This window comes from Electrophorus electricus, chromosome 13, assembly GCF_041902795.1.
Source record: "Electrophorus electricus isolate QZ-2024a chromosome 13, ASM4190279v1, whole genome shotgun sequence".
Classification (NCBI taxonomy): domain Eukaryota; kingdom Metazoa; phylum Chordata; class Actinopteri; order Gymnotiformes; family Gymnotidae; genus Electrophorus; species Electrophorus electricus.
Genome location: NC_137509.1, coordinates 20,828,702 through 20,841,992, shown reverse-complemented (window position 1 = coordinate 20,841,992; position 13,291 = coordinate 20,828,702). Strand labels below are relative to the sequence as shown.

The window sequence follows — 13,291 nt, the reverse complement described above, 5'->3', positions numbered from 1 at the left end:
ATAGTTTTTTTAATTAATCACTGCATTTCACATCCTAGCATGTCATCTTGACAGTAAATTAAAGTGATGCAAGAGAAGCTTACAGCATCTCGTAGTCCAATGTGCTAACATATAGTTTTTTGATGAATCACTGCACTTCACATTCAGGCATGTGAGTTGGAGAGTAAATGAAAGTGATGCAAAAAAAACTTACAGCATCTGCTATTCCCAGGTGCTAACAGATAGTTTGAGTTAATTATTCACTGCACTTCAAATTTGAACATGATAGCTTGAACATAAATTAAAGGGATGCAATACAATCTTACAGCACCTGCTATTCCCTGGTACTAAAATATTTCTATTTAATCTGTACACTTCACATACAAGCTTGTCAGTTGCAGATTAAAGTAAAGTGATGCAACAAAAACTTACAGCATTTGCTATTCCCAGGTGCTAACAGATAGTTTTTTTAATTAATCACTGCACTTCACATCCTAGCATGTCATCTTGAAAGTAAATTAAAGTGATGCAAGAGAAGCTTACAGCATCTCGTAGTCCAAGGTGCTAACAGATAGATTTTTGAGGAATCACTGCACTTCACATTCAGGCATGTGAGTTGGAGAGTAAATGAAAGTGATGCAAAAAAAACTTACAGCATCTGCTATTCCCAGGTGCTAACAGATAGTTTTTTTTATTAATCACTGCACTTCACATTTGAGCATGTCAGCTTGAAAGTAAATTAAAGTGATGCAAGAAAAGCTTACAGCACCTGGTATTCCTAGGTAGGGTCCCACCTCAGTACTATTCAGGCCCAAACTTGCTTAGCTTCCAAGGTCAGATGAGATTGGGCGTTCTCAAGCTGGTGTGGCCGTAAGCCTTAAACACTTACTCAAATTGCCTAATCATAGCAAATATGATCAAAGACCAATCTGACAATTTTTTTTATTAATCCCTGCACTTGACATTCTAGAATGTTATCTTGAATGTAATTAAATGATGCAATAAAAGCTTACAATACGGAGCTGGTATACTGAGGCACTAATTATTCACTGCACTTCAAATTTGAACATGATAGATTGAACATAAATTAAAGGGATGCAAACAATCTTACAGCACCTGCTATTCCCTGGTACTAAAATATTTCTATTTAATCTGTACACTTCACATACAAGCTTGTCAGTTGCAGATTAAAGTAAAGTGATGCAACAAAAACTTACAGCATCTGCTATTCCCAGGTGCTAACAGATAGTTTTTTTAATTAATCACTGCATTTCACATCCTAGCATGTCATCTTGACAGTAAATTAAAGTGATGCAAGAGAAGCTTACAGCATCTCGTAGTCCAATGTGCTAACATATAGTTTTTTGATGAATCACTGCACTTCACATTCAGGCATGTGAGTTGGAGAGTAAATGAAAGTGATGCAAAAAAAACTTACAGCATCTGCTATTCCCAGGTGCTAACAGATAGTTTGAGTTAATTATTCACTGCACTTCAAATTTGAACATGATAGCTTGAACATAAATTAAAGGGATGCAATACAATCTTACAGCACCTGCTATTCCCTGGTACTAAAATATTTCTATTTAATCTGTACACTTCACATACAAGCTTGTCAGTTGCAGATTAAAGTAAAGTGATGCAACAAAAACTTACAGCATTTGCTATTCCCAGGTGCTAACAGATAGTTTTTTTAATTAATCACTGCACTTCACATCCTAGCATGTCATCTTGAAAGTAAATTAAAGTGATGCAAGAGAAGCTTACAGCATCTCGTAGTCCAAGGTGCTAACAGATAGATTTTTGAGGAATCACTGCACTTCACATTCAGGCATGTGAGTTGGAGAGTAAATGAAAGTGATGCAAAAAAAACTTACAGCATCTGCTATTCCCAGGTGCTAACAGATAGTTTTTTTTATTAATCACTGCACTTCACATTTGAGCATGTCAGCTTGAAAGTAAATTAAAGTGATGCAAGAAAAGCTTACAGCACCTGGTATTCCTAGGTAGGGTCCCACCTCAGTACTATTCAGGCCCAAACTTGCTTAGCTTCCAAGGTCAGATGAGATTGGGCGTTCTCAAGCTGGTGTGGCCGTAAGCCTTAAACACTTACTCAAATTGCCTAATCATAGCAAATATGATCAAAGACCAATCTGACAATTTTTTTTATTAATCCCTGCACTTGACATTCTAGAATGTTATCTTGAATGTAATTAAATGATGCAATAAAAGCTTACAATACGGAGCTGGTATACTGAGGCACTAATTATTCACTGCACTTCAAATTTGAACATGATAGATTGAACATAAATTAAAGGGATGCAAACAATCTTACAGCACCTGCTATTCCCTGGTACTAAAATATTTCTATTTAATCTGTACACTTCACATACAAGCTTGTCAGTTGCAGATTAAAGTAAAGTGATGCAACAAAAACTTACAGCATCTGCTATTCCCAGGTGCTAACAGATAGTTTTTTTAATTAATCACTGCATTTCACATCCTAGCATGTCATCTTGACAGTAAATTAAAGTGATGCAAGAGAAGCTTACAGCATCTCGTAGTCCAATGTGCTAACATATAGTTTTTTGATGAATCACTGCACTTCACATTCAGGCATGTGAGTTGGAGAGTAAATGAAAGTGATGCAAAAAAAACTTACAGCATCTGCTATTCCCAGGTGCTAACAGATAGTTTTTTTTATTAATCACTGCACTTCACATTTGAGCATGTCAGCTTGAAAGTAAATTAAAGTGATGCAAGAAAAGCTTACTGCACCTGGTATTCCTAGGTAGGGTCCCACCTCAGTACTATTCAGGCCCAAACTTGCTTAGCTTCCAAGGTCAGATGAGATTGGGCGTTCTCAAGCTGGTGTGGCCGTAAGCCTTAAACACTTACTCAAATTGCCTAATCATAGCAAATATGATCAAAGACCAATCTGACAATTTTTTTTATTAATCCCTGCACTTGACATTCTAGAATGTTATCTTGAATGTAATTAAATGATGCAATAAAAGCTTACAATACGGAGCTGGTATACTGAGGCACTAATTATTCACTGCACTTCAAATTTGAACATGATAGATTGAACATAAATTAAAGGGATGCAAACAATCTTACAGCACCTGCTATTCCCTGGTACTAAAATATTTCTATTTAATCTGTACACTTCACATACAAGCTTGTCAGTTGCAGATTAAAGTAAAGTGATGCAACAAAAACTTACAGCATCTGCTATTCCCAGGTGCTAACAGATAGTTTTTTTAATTAATCACTGCATTTCACATCCTAGCATGTCATCTTGACAGTAAATTAAAGTGATGCAAGAGAAGCTTACAGCATCTCGTAGTCCAATGTGCTAACATATAGTTTTTTGATGAATCACTGCACTTCACATTCAGGCATGTGAGTTGGAGAGTAAATGAAAGTGATGCAAAAAAAACTTACAGCATCTGCTATTCCCAGGTGCTAACAGATAGTTTGAGTTAATTATTCACTGCACTTCAAATTTGAACATGATAGCTTGAACATAAATTAAAGGGATGCAATACAATCTTACAGCACCTGCTATTCCCTGGTACTAAAATATTTCTATTTAATCTGTACACTTCACATACAAGCTTGTCAGTTGCAGATTAAAGTAAAGTGATGCAACAAAAACTTACAGCATTTGCTATTCCCAGGTGCTAACACATAGTTTTTTTAATTAATCACTGCACTTCACATCCTAGCATGTCATCTTGAAAGTAAATTAAAGTGATGCAAGAGAATCTTACAGCATCTCGTAGTCCAAGGTGCTAAGAGATAGATTTTTGAGGAATCACTGCACTTCACATTCAGGCATGTGAGTTGGAGAGTAAATGAAAGTGATGCAAAAAAAACTTACAGCATCTGCTATTCCCAGGTGCTAACAGATAGTTTTTTTTATTAATCACTGCACTTCACATTTGAGCATGTCAGCTTGAAAGTAAATTAAAGTGATGCAAGAAAAGCTTACAGCACCTGGTATTCCTAGGTAGGGTCCCACCTCAGTACTATTCAGGCCCAAACTTGCTTAGCTTCCAAGGTCAGATGAGATTGGGCGTTCTCAAGCTGGTGTGGCCGTAAGCCTTAAACACTTACTCAAATTGCCTAATCATAGCAAATATGATCAAAGACCAATCTGACAATTTTTTTTATTAATCCCTGCACTTGACATTCTAGAATGTTATCTTGAATGTAATTAAATGATGCAATAAAAGCTTACAATACGGAGCTGGTATACTGAGGCACTAATTATTCACTGCACTTCAAATTTGAACATGATAGATTGAACATAAATTAAAGGGATGCAAACAATCTTACAGCACCTGCTATTCCCTGGTACTAAAATATTTCTATTTAATCTGTACACTTCACATACAAGCTTGTCAGTTGCAGATTAAAGTAAAGTGATGCAACAAAAACTTACAGCATCTGCTATTCCCAGGTGCTAAAAGATAGTTTGAGTTAATTATTCACTGCACTTCAAATTTGAACATGATAGCTTGAACATAAATTAAAGGGATGCAATACAATCTTACAGCACCTGCTATTCCCTGGTACTAAAATATTTCTATTTAATCTGTACACTTCACATACAAGCTTGTCAGTTGCAGATTAAAGTAAAGTGATGCAACAAAAACTTACAGCATTTGCTATTCCCAGGTGCTAACACATAGTTTTTTTAATTAATCACTGCACTTCACATCCTAGCATGTCATCTTGAAAGTAAATTAAAGTGATGCAAGAGAATCTTACAGCATCTCGTAGTCCAAGGTGCTAAGAGATAGATTTTTGAGGAATCACTGCACTTCACATTCAGGCATGTGAGTTGGAGAGTAAATGAAAGTGATGCAAAAAAAACTTACAGCATCTGCTATTCCCAGGTGCTAACAGATAGTTTTTTTTATTAATCACTGCACTTCACATTTGAGCATGTCAGCTTGAAAGTAAATTAAAGTGATGCAAGAAAAGCTTACAGCACCTGGTATTCCTAGGTAGGGTCCCACCTCAGTACTATTCAGGCCCAAACTTGCTTAGCTTCCAAGGTCAGATGAGATTGGGCGTTCTCAAGCTGGTGTGGCCGTAAGCCTTAAACACTTACTCAAATTGCCTAATCATAGCAAATATGATCAAAGACCAATCTGACAATTTTTTTTATTAATCCCTGCACTTGACATTCTAGAATGTTATCTTGAATGTAATTAAATGATGCAATAAAAGCTTACAATACGGAGCTGGTATACTGAGGCACTAATTATTCACTGCACTTCAAATTTGAACATGATAGATTGAACATAAATTAAAGGGATGCAAACAATCTTACAGCACCTGCTATTCCCTGGTACTAAAATATTTCTATTTAATCTGTACACTTCACATACAAGCTTGTCAGTTGCAGATTAAAGTAAAGTGATGCAACAAAAACTTACAGCATCTGCTATTCCCAGGTGCTAACAGATAGTTTTTTTAATTAATCACTGCATTTCACATCCTAGCATGTCATCTTGACAGTAAATTAAAGTGATGCAAGAGAAGCTTACAGCATCTCGTAGTCCAATGTGCTAACATATAGTTTTTTGATGAATCACTGCACTTCACATTCAGGCATGTGAGTTGGAGAGTAAATGAAAGTGATGCAAAAAAAACTTACAGCATCTGCTATTCCCAGGTGCTAACAGATAGTTTGAGTTAATTATTCACTGCACTTCAAATTTGAACATGATAGCTTGAACATAAATTAAAGGGATGCAATACAATCTTACAGCACCTGCTATTCCCTGGTACTAAAATATTTCTATTTAATCTGTACACTTCACATACAAGCTTGTCAGTTGCAGATTAAAGTAAAGTGATGCAACAAAAACTTACAGCATTTGCTATTCCCAGGTGCTAACAGATAGTTTTTTTAATTAATCACTGCACTTCACATTTGAGCATGTCAGCTTGAAAGTAAATTAAAGTGATGCAAGAAAAGCTTACAGCACCTGGTATTCCTAGGTAGGGTCCCACCTCAGTACTATTCAGGCCCAAACTTGCTTAGCTTCCAAGGTCAGATGAGATTGGGCGTTCTCAAGCTGGTGTGGCCGTAAGCCTTAAACACTTACTCAAATTGCCTAATCATAGCAAATATGATCAAAGACCAATCTGACAATTTTTTTTATTAATCCCTGCACTTGACATTCTAGAATCTTATCTTGAATGTAATTAAATGATGCAATAAAAGCTTACAATACGGAGCTGGTATACTGAGGCACTAATTATTCACTGCACTTCAAATTTGAACATGATAGATTGAACATAAATTAAAGGGATGCAAACAATCTTACAGCACCTGCTATTCCCTGGTACTAAAATATTTCTATTTAATCTGTACACTTCACATACAAGCTTGTCAGTTGCAGATTAAAGTAAAGTGATGCAACAAAAACTTACAGCATCTGCTATTCCCAGGTGCTAACAGATAGTTTGAGTTAATTATTCACTGCACTTCAAATTTGAATATGATAGCTTGAACATAAATTAAAGGGATGCAATACAATCTTACAGCACCTGCTATTCCCTGGTACTAAAATATTTCTATTTAATCTGTACACTTCACATACAAGCTTGTCAGTTGCAGATTAAAGTAAAGTGATGCAACAAAAACTTACAGCATTTGCTATTCCCAGGTGCTAACACATAGTTTTTTTAATTAATCACTGCACTTCACATCCTAGCATGTCATCTTGAAAGTAAATTAAAGTGATGCAAGAGAATCTTACAGCATCTCGTAGTCCAAGGTGCTAAGAGATAGATTTTTGAGGAATCACTGCACTTCACATTCAGGCATGTGAGTTGGAGAGTAAATGAAAGTGATGCAAAAAAAACTTACAGCATCTGCTATTCCGAGGTGCTAACAGATAGTTTGAGTTAATTATTCACTGCACTTCAAATTTGAACATGATAGCTTGAACATAAATTAAAGGGATGCAATACAATCTTACAGCACCTGCTATTCCCTGGTACTAAAATATTTCTATTTAATCTGTACACTTCACATACAAGCTTGTCAGTTGCAGATTAAAGTAAAGTGATGCAACAAAAACTTACAGCATTTGCTATTCCCAGGTGCTAACAGATAGTTTTTTTAATTAATCACTGCACTTCACATTTGAGCATGTCAGCTTGAAAGTAAATTAAAGTGATGCAAGAAAAGCTTACAGCACCTGGTATTCCTAGGTAGGGTCCCACCTCAGTACTATTCAGGCCCAAACTTGCTTAGCTTCCAAGGTCAGATGAGATTGGGCGTTCTCAAGCTGGTGTGGCCGTAAGCCTTAAACACTTACTCAAATTGCCTAATCATAGCAAATATGATCAAAGACCAATCTGACAATTTTTTTTATTAATCCCTGCACTTGACATTCTAGAATCTTATCTTAAATGTAATTAAATGATGCAATAAAAGCTTACAATACGGAGCTGGTATACTGAGGCACTAATTATTCACTGCACTTCAAATTTGAACATGATAGATTGAACATAAATTAAAGGGATGCAAACAATCTTACAGCACCTGCTATTCCCTGGTACTAAAATATTTCTATTTAATCTGTACACTTCACATACAAGCTTGTCAGTTGCAGATTAAAGTAAAGTGATGCAACAAAAACTTACAGCATCTGCTATTCCCAGGTGCTAACAGATAGTTTGAGTTAATTATTCACTGCACTTCAAATTTGAATATGATAGCTTGAACATAAATTAAAGGGATGCAATACAATCTTACAGCACCTGCTATTCCCTGGTACTAAAATATTTCTATTTAATCTGTACACTTCACATACAAGCTTGTCAGTTGCAGATTAAAGTAAAGTGATGCAACAAAAACTTACAGCATTTGCTATTCCCAGGTGCTAACACATAGTTTTTTTAATTAATCACTGCACTTCACATCCTAGCATGTCATCTTGAAAGTAAATTAAAGTGATGCAAGAGAATCTTACAGCATCTCGTAGTCCAAGGTGCTAAGAGATAGATTTTTGAGGAATCACTGCACTTCACATTCAGGCATGTGAGTTGGAGAGTAAATGAAAGTGATGCAAAAAAAACTTACAGCATCTGCTATTCCGAGGTGCTAACAGATAGTTTGAGTTAATTATTCACTGCACTTCAAATTTGAACATGATAGCTTGAACATAAATTAAAGGGATGCAATACAATCTTACAGCACCTGCTATTCCCTGGTACTAAAATATTTCTATTTAATCTGTACACTTCACATACAAGCTTGTCAGTTGCAGATTAAAGTAAAGTGATGCAACAAAAACTTACAGCATTTGCTATTCCCAGGTGCTAACACATAGTTTTTTTAATTAATCACTGCACTTCACATCCTAGCATGTCATCTTGAAAGTAAATTAAAGTGATGCAAGAGAATCTTACAGCATCTCGTAGTCCAAGGTGCTAAGAGATAGATTTTTGAGGAATCACTGCACTTCACATTCAGGCATGTGAGTTGGAGAGTAAATGAAAGTGATGCAAAAAAAACTTACAGCATCTGCTATTCCGAGGTGCTAACAGATAGTTTGAGTTAATTATTCACTGCACTTCAAATTTGAACATGATAGCTTGAACATAAATTAAAGGGATGCAATACAATCTTACAGCACCTGCTATTCCCTGGTACTAAAATATTTCTATTTAATCTGTACACTTCACATACAAGCTTGTCAGTTGCAGATTAAAGTAAAGTGATGCAACAAAAACTTACAGCATTTGCTATTCCCAGGTGCTAACAGATAGTTTTTTTAATTAATCACTGCACTTCACATTTGAGCATGTCAGCTTGAAAGTAAATTAAAGTGATGCAAGAAAAGCTTACAGCACCTGGTATTCCTAGGTAGGGTCCCACCTCAGTACTATTCAGGCCCAAACTTGCTTAGCTTCCAAGGTCAGATGAGATTGGGCGTTCTCAAGCTGGTGTGGCCGTAAGCCTTAAACACTTACTCAAATTGCCTAATCATAGCAAATATGATCAAAGACCAATCTGACAATTTTTTTTATTAATCCCTGCACTTGACATTCTAGAATCTTATCTTGAATGTAATTAAATGATGCAATAAAAGCTTACAATACGGAGCTGGTATACTGAGGCACTAATTATTCACTGCACTTCAAATTTGAACATGATAGATTGAACATAAATTAAAGGGATGCAAACAATCTTACAGCACCTGCTATTCCCTGGTACTAAAATATTTCTATTTAATCTGTACACTTCACATACAAGCTTGTCAGTTGCAGATTAAAGTAAAGTGATGCAACAAAAACTTACAGCATCTGCTATTCCCAGGTGCTAACAGATAGTTTGAGTTAATTATTCACTGCACTTCAAATTTGAATATGATAGCTTGAACATAAATTAAAGGGATGCAATACAATCTTACAGCACCTGCTATTCCCTGGTACTAAAATATTTCTATTTAATCTGTACACTTCACATACAAGCTTGTCAGTTGCAGATTAAAGTAAAGTGATGCAACAAAAACTTACAGCATTTGCTATTCCCAGGTGCTAACACATAGTTTTTTTAATTAATCACTGCACTTCACATCCTAGCATGTCATCTTGAAAGTAAATTAAAGTGATGCAAGAGAATCTTACAGCATCTCGTAGTCCAAGGTGCTAAGAGATAGATTTTTGAGGAATCACTGCACTTCACATTCAGGCATGTGAGTTGGAGAGTAAATGAAAGTGATGCAAAAAAAACTTACAGCATCTGCTATTCCCAGGTGCTAACAGATAGTTTTTTTTATTAATCACTGCACTTCACATTTGAGCATGTCAGCTTGAAAGTAAATTAAAGTGATGCAAGAAAAGCTTACAGCACCTGGTATTCCTAGGTAGGGTCCCACCTCAGTACTATTCAGGCCCAAACTTGCTTAGTTTCCAAGGTCAGATGAGATTGGGCGTTCTCAAGCTGGTGTGGCCGTAAGCCTTAAACACTTACTCAAATTGCCTAATCATAGCAAATATGATCAAAGACCAATCTGACAATTTTTTTTATTAATCCCTGCACTTGACATTCTAGAATGTTATCTTGAATGTAATTAAATGATGCAATAAAAGCTTACAATACGGAGCTGGTATACTGAGGCACTAATTATTCACTGCACTTCAAATTTGAACATGATAGATTGAACATAAATTAAAGGGATGCAAACAATATTACAGCACCTGCTATTCCCTGGTACTAAAATATTTCTATTTAATCTGTACACTTCACATACAAGCTTGTCAGTTGCAGATTAAAGTAAAGTGATGCAACAAAAACTTATAGCATCTGCTATTCCCAGGTGCTAACAGATAGTTTTTTTAATTAATCACTGCATTTCACATCCTAGCATGTCATCTTGACAGTAAATTAAAGTGATGCAAGAGAAGCTTACAGCATCTCGTAGTCCAATGTGCTAACATATAGTTTTTTGATGAATCACTGCACTTCACATTCAGGCATGTGAGTTGGAGAGTAAATGAAAGTGATGCAAAAAAAACTTACAGCATCTGCTATTCCCAGGTGCTAACAGATAGTTTGAGTTAATTATTCACTGCACTTCAAATTTGAACATGATAGCTTGAACATAAATTAAAGGGATGCAATACAATCTTACAGCACCTGCTATTCCCTGGTACTAAAATATTTCTATTTAATCTGTACACTTCACATACAAGCTTGTCAGTTGCAGATTAAAGTAAAGTGATGCAACAAAAACTTACAGCATTTGCTATTCCCAGGTGCTAACAGATAGTTTTTTTAATTAATCACTGCACTTCACATCCTAGCATGTCATCTTGAAAGTAAATTAAAGTGATGCAAGAGAAGCTTACAGCATCTCGTAGTCCAAGGTGCTAACAGATAGTTTTTTGAGGAATCACTGCACTTCACATTCAGGCATGTGAGTTGGAGAGTAAATGAAAGTGATGCAAAAAAAACTTACAGCATCGGCTATTCCCAGGTGCTAACAGATGGTTTTTTTTATTAATCACTGCACTTCACATTTGAGCATGTCAACTTGAAAGTAAATTAAAGTGATGCAAGAAAAGCTTGCAGCACCTGGTATTCCTAGGTAGGGTCCCACCTCAGTACTATCCAGGCCCAAACTTGCTTAGCTTCCAAGGTCAGATGAGCTTGGGCATTCTCAAGCTGGTGTGGCCATAAGCCTCAAACACTTACTCAAATTGCCTAATCATAGCAAATATGATCAAAGACCAATCTGACAATTTTTTTTATTAATCCCTGCAAATGACATTCTAGAATGTTATCTTGAATGTAAATTAAATGATGCAATAAAAGCTTACAACATCTGGTATACGGAGGCACTAACAGACAGTTTTTTGATGAATCACTGCACTTCACATTCAGGCATGTGAGTTGGAGAGTAAATGAAAGTGATGCAAAAAAAACTTACAGCATCGGCTATTCCCAGGTGCTAACAGATAGTTTGAGTTAATTATTCACTGCACTTCAAATTTGAACATGATAGCTTGAACATAAATTAAAGGGATGCAATACAATCTTACAGCACCTGCTATTCCCAGGTGCTAACAGATAGTTTTTTTTATTAATCACTGCACTTCACATTTGAGCATGTCAGCTTGAAAGTAAATTAAAGTGATGCAAGAAAAGCTTACAGCACCTGGTATTCCTAGGTAGGGTCCCACCTCAGTACTATTCAGGCCCAAACTTGCTTAGCTTCCAAGGTCAGATGAGATTGGGCGTTCTCAAGCTGGTGTGGCCGTAAGCCTTAAACACTTACTCAAATTGCCTAATCATAGCAAATATGATCAAAGACCAATCTGACAATTTTTTTTATTAATCCCTGCACTTGACATTCTAGAATGTTATCTTGAATGTAATTAAATGATGCAATAAAAGCTTACAATACGGAGCTGGTATACTGAGGCACTAATTATTCACTGCACTTCAAATTTGAACATGATAGATTGAACATAAATTAAAGGGATGCAAACAATCTTACAGCACCTGCTATTCCCTGGTACTAAAATATTTCTATTTAATCTGTACACTTCACATACAAGCTTGTCAGTTGCAGATTAAAGTAAAGTGATGCAACAAAAACTTACAGCATCTGCTATTCCCAGGTGCTAACAGATAGTTTTTTTAATTAATCACTGCATTTCACATCCTAGCATGTCATCTTGACAGTAAATTAAAGTGATGCAAGAGAAGCTTACAGCATCTCGTAGTCCAATGTGCTAACATATAGTTTTTTGATGAATCACTGCACTTCACATTCAGGCATGTGAGTTGGAGAGTAAATGAAAGTGATGCAAAAAAAACTTACAGCATCTGCTATTCCCAGGTGCTAACAGATAGTTTGAGTTAATTATTCACTGCACTTCAAATTTGAACATGATAGCTTGAACATAAATTAAAGGGATGCAATACAATCTTACAGCACCTGCTATTCCCTGGTACTAAAATATTTCTATTTAATCTGTACACTTCACATACAAGCTTGTCAGTTGCAGATTAAAGTAAAGTGATGCAACAAAAACTTACAGCATTTGCTATTCCCAGGTGCTAACAGATAGTTTTTTTAATTAATCACTGCACTTCACATCCTAGCATGTCATCTTGAAAGTAAATTAAAGTGATGCAAGAGAAGCTTACAGCATCTCGTAGTCCAAGGTGCTAACAGATAGTTTTTTGAGGAATCACTGCACTTCACATTCAGGCATGTGAGTTGGAGAGTAAATGAAAGTGATGCAAAAAAAACTTACAGCATCGGCTATTCCCAGGTGCTAACAGATGGTTTTTTTTTATTAATCACTGCACTTCACATTTGAGCATGTCAACTTGAAAGTAAATTAAAGTGATGCAAGAAAAGCTTGCAGCACCTGGTATTCCTAGGTAGGGTCCCACCTCAGTACTATCCAGGCCCAAACTTGCTTAGCTTCCAAGGTCAGATGAGCTTGGGCATTCTCAAGCTGGTGTGGCCATAAGCCTCAAACACTTACTCAAATTGCCTAATCATAGCAAATATGATCAAAGACCAATCTGACAATTTTTTTTATTAATCCCTGCAATTGACATTCTAGAATGTTATCTTGAATGTAAATTAAATGATGCAATAAAAGCTTACAACATCTGGTATACGGAGGCACTAACAGACAGTTTTTTGATGAATCACTGCACTTCACATTCAGGCATGTGAGTTGGAGAGTAAATGAAAGTGATGCAAAAAAAACTTACAGCATCGGCTATTCCCAGGTGCTAACAGATAGT

At 36.0% G+C, this 13,291-nt stretch overlaps 12 pseudogenes; all 12 read right to left on the bottom strand.

Annotated features, from left to right (window-relative positions):
* Positions 1-736: 736 nt before the first annotated feature.
* Positions 737-855, bottom strand: LOC145646668 (5S ribosomal RNA; annotated as a pseudogene).
* A 1,105-nt stretch (positions 856-1,960) lies between these two features.
* Positions 1,961-2,079, bottom strand: LOC145646667 (5S ribosomal RNA; annotated as a pseudogene).
* A 666-nt stretch (positions 2,080-2,745) lies between these two features.
* Positions 2,746-2,864, bottom strand: LOC145648952 (5S ribosomal RNA; annotated as a pseudogene).
* Positions 2,865-3,969: 1,105 nt separating this feature from the next.
* On the bottom strand, positions 3,970-4,088 carry LOC145646666 (5S ribosomal RNA; annotated as a pseudogene).
* Positions 4,089-4,972: 884 nt separating this feature from the next.
* Positions 4,973-5,091, bottom strand: LOC145646664 (5S ribosomal RNA; annotated as a pseudogene).
* An 884-nt stretch (positions 5,092-5,975) lies between these two features.
* LOC145646663 (5S ribosomal RNA) lies at positions 5,976-6,094 on the bottom strand (annotated as a pseudogene).
* Positions 6,095-7,196: 1,102 nt separating this feature from the next.
* On the bottom strand, positions 7,197-7,315 carry LOC145646662 (5S ribosomal RNA; annotated as a pseudogene).
* Positions 7,316-8,856: 1,541 nt separating this feature from the next.
* Positions 8,857-8,975, bottom strand: LOC145646661 (5S ribosomal RNA; annotated as a pseudogene).
* Positions 8,976-9,859: 884 nt separating this feature from the next.
* On the bottom strand, positions 9,860-9,978 carry LOC145649039 (5S ribosomal RNA; annotated as a pseudogene).
* A 1,105-nt stretch (positions 9,979-11,083) lies between these two features.
* LOC145643767 (5S ribosomal RNA) lies at positions 11,084-11,202 on the bottom strand (annotated as a pseudogene).
* Positions 11,203-11,666: 464 nt separating this feature from the next.
* LOC145646660 (5S ribosomal RNA) lies at positions 11,667-11,785 on the bottom strand (annotated as a pseudogene).
* A 1,106-nt stretch (positions 11,786-12,891) lies between these two features.
* LOC145643766 (5S ribosomal RNA) lies at positions 12,892-13,010 on the bottom strand (annotated as a pseudogene).
* Between the last annotated feature and the right edge of the window lie 281 nt (positions 13,011-13,291).